Here is a 3,965-nt window from a genome sequence, read left to right on the forward strand (position 1 = left end):
ATTTATTCTAGTCTATTTCATACTTGTCATCCAATCTCTTAACAAATTCAGCAGTCTGTACCTTCACAGTGTGTCTGGCTGTAGCCCCTCCTCTCTCCTCTGCATCCAGCCTGATCTGCGTCACCAACACCTACTCCCTGGGTGTCTGCAGCGGCTGCCGGCTGGGTTCCCTCCCTCGGTCTGTCCTAAAACTCGCAGCCACATGACCCTGAGAGGATGATCAGATGGGGCCACTCCTCTGTCCAGCACAGCACAAGCTGTTCCCATCTTGCTCAGAGTAAAAGCCCAGCCCTTCAGAGGCACCGCAGAGCTCTGCACCCCTGCTGCTCCATCTCCAGCGCCCGTGGACCTCTGGTCCAGCAGCCACGTGCTTGATGTCACTCAAACATGCAAGAGTTGCAACCACTTCAGAGCTTTGTGCTTGCTGTCTCTCCTCCCTGGAGTGCCTTTGCTCCAGAATCTGAATGATTTTCTCCCTCACTTCCTCTAGGTCTCTATTCTGGTGTCAGCCTATCATAGAGGCCTTCCCTAACCACCCCATGCTCCACTCATCCCTACCAATGCTAAGCGTGGGTCACTATCAGACTTAGCAGATGTTCACCTGTGCTTATTCCCTCTCTCCCCTTGCCAGAATAGAAACATCAGGACAGGGCCTGTGTCTTGTTCTCTGCTGAATGCTGCCTCCTAGTCAGTGCCTGGCACATAGTTGGAGATTTGTAAGTTTTTCTTTTCTTTTCTTTTTTTCTTTTTTTGGAGACAGAGTCTCATGCTGTTGCCCAGGCTGGAGTGCAGTGGCACAATCTTGGCTCACTACAACCTCCGCCTCCCAGGTTCAAGCGATTCTCATGCCTTAGCCTCCCAAGCATCTGGGACTATAGGCATGCGCCACCACGCCTGGCTAATGTTTTTTACTTTTAGTAGAGATGGGGTTTCACCATGTTGGCTAGGCTGGTCTTAAACTCCTGACCTCAGGTGATCCCCCTGCCTTGGCCTTCCAAAATGCTGGGATTATAGATGTGATCTACTGAACCTGGCTTGTAAATACTTGTTGAATGGATACTTGAATGATTGGGAAAGAATCTTAACATAATGCATCATCCACTTACTGAGACCAGTTTCACTCTCAGGTCAGAGGTCTCCCCGGTCTCACCCGGGCCAGTCCCCTCATATGTGCATAGCCACACTGAACATCCCAAAAATGATGCATTTATGTTTGGAGACAGAGCCACTGGCCCACAGAGTGTTGGCCCCTTAGGGTTAATGAAACTGTCTGTGCAAAAATTATGACAGTGAAAAAAATCTGACATAGGAAAATTATGACAGTAGAAGAAATCTGACCTAACTCACTCCATCTTGCATCTAACCTCCAAGCTGTCCTTGTTTATTCCTGGATATAAGCCAAGCTAACTCTGGGAGGAATTTCCTTTGTATTTTAACCTTAAAGCAAGGATGATTATAACCCTTCCCAAAACTACCCCCTCCTTGCTTGGGCACTGAAACTGCCTTTGGAAAACTAACAAATTAGCCACCAGATTAAAAATTATGGCTCAGGGGGTCATGCAGCTGGAGGCCACAAGATTCCTAACCTCCCCAAATGCTCCTATAGATAACTCAGTATTGTAAAACCTAAGATTAGTGTTCAAGGTATTTTCAGACCCTGCATTGTGATGAAACAGTTGGTACCATCCAGACCGGTAAACTGGTTCAACTACTTTTGTGATCTTGCCCAGGAACTACAGACAGTAAGAAGACAGCTTCAATCCCTTATGATTTCATCCCTGACCCAATCTGCATTCCTCATTCCCTAGCCTCCTGCCCACCAAATTATCCTTTAAAAACCCTAGTCTCCAGATTTTGGGGGAGGCTGGTTTGAGTAATAACAAACTCTTGTCCTTCTGCTTGGCTAGCCCTGTGATTATTAAACTATTCCTCTGTTGCAAAAAGCTGCTGTTCTTGGTGCATTGGCTTTTCTAGGCAACAGGCAAGAAGAACCCATTGGGCAATTATAGTATGTCCCATTATTGCTCTGGGAAGCTTCTAGAATTTCAAGGCAGAGGGCCATTGGACCATGTAGGAGTAGGTCTTAACTCTGCCAAGGCACAAAGTGATGCTGAGGAGGGGGAGTGGAAGCAGAGGGAAGCAAAGGGTAGCAAGGGTACGGGCTTCTCCAGGCACCACTGCTGCCTGGAACCCTCTGCCACCAGCCATCGCCAACCCCACCATGTTCTTCACCATTGCCATTGATAGTAAGCCTTTGGGATGTGTCTCCTTTTGAGCTGTTTGCAGATACATTTCTAAAGATAGCAGAAAACTTTCATGCTCTGAGCACTGGATAGAAAGGCTTTGGTTATAAGGCTTTTGCTTTCACAGAATTATTCCAGGGTTTATGCGTCAGGGTGGCGACTTCACACACCATAATGATACTGGTAGCAAGTCCATCTATGGGGGGAAATTTGCTGATGATAACTCTACCATGAAGCATACAGGTCCTGGCATCTTGTCCATGGCAAATGCTAGACCAACACAAACAGTTGCCAGTATTTCATCTGCACTGTCCAGACTGCGTGGTTGAATGACAAGCATGTGAAAAAATGTTTGAGTATGTACCTAGGAAGGGAATTCCTGGGTCATATGATAACTCTATGTTTAACATTTTGAGGAACTGACAAACTGCTGAAGTGGCATTATTTTACATTCCCATCAGCAGCAAAATACACTTTTAACAGTAAATAAATAAGAAGTGAGATCTTATTTATTATCTTGAAATGAAGTTTATTGATAATAGAACCTTCCCATGTTCATAATACATAGAAAAATAACTTCAACCTAAAGGTTGAACTATAATATAAAGGATAAATTAAAGGAGCATAATTCATACAATTTTTGTTTTTGAGACAGAGTCTCACTCATTCTGTTGCCCAGGTTGGAGTGCAGGGGCATAATCTTGGCTCACTGTGACCTTTGCCTCTCAGGTTCAAGTGATTCTCCTGCCTCAGCCTCCCAAGTAGCTGGGACTACAGGCACCCACCACCATGCCCTGCTAATTTTTGTATCTTTAGTAGAGATGGGTTTCTTCATGTTGGACAGGCTGGTTTCAAACTCCTAACCTCCAACTTGGTCACCCTGGCTTCCCAAAATTTTGGAATTATAAGTGTGAGCCGCTGTGCCCAGCCAATACATGTTTTTTGAAATGAGATGTTGAAGTCAGAGATCAACCTTCTCAGGCAGATTAGACCTGGTCTGGAAGCATTTCCCCCATGGGGTCCGCCAAAGGCTCCAGCCCTGGCCCCTCATTGGCACCAAGGACAGCTGCCCAGGGGGATGTTGGGAAAGAAATCGTTTTCAACTGGACATAAAGCTTTTGGACAGTGTGTTAAAAAACAAACCAAATTGGCTGGGTACAGTGGTAATCCCAGCACTTTGGGAGGCTGAGTTGGGTGGATCACCTGAGGTCAAGAGTTCAAGACCAGCCTGACCAACATGGAGAAACATCGTCTATGCTAAACACACAAAATTAGCTGGGCATGGTGGTCCATGCCTGTAATCTCAGCTACTCGGGAGGCTGGGGCAAGAGAACCACTTGAACCTGGGAAGTGGAGGTTGAAGTGAGCTGAGATCATGCCAAGCCGAGATCGTGCCATTGTATTCCGGCTTGGACAATAAGAGCAAAACTCTGTCTCAAGCAAAACAAAAAACAAACAAAACATAAACCAAACTACCTTTCAAACCCCTTTCAGGGGTCCTTGCACCCTTCACACACACATACACACACACACACATCACGTGTGTGCTCACGCACAGACACACACAGAGTCATGGGTTATTTGAGCTGCTGCATAGCAGGTCACTGTGCGCCAGCTCTGCCCAGCCTGGTGTCCCTCTCCCAGGGCAATGGGACTGAGGGCACAGTGAGGGCTCTCCAGTCTGCAGGTGGGCTGCTTGGATTCGCCATCCTGGTTGCTCCA

Source organism: Callithrix jacchus, chromosome 14 (assembly GCF_049354715.1).
Source record: "Callithrix jacchus isolate 240 chromosome 14, calJac240_pri, whole genome shotgun sequence".
NCBI classification, from domain to species: Eukaryota; Metazoa; Chordata; class Mammalia; order Primates; family Cebidae; genus Callithrix; species Callithrix jacchus.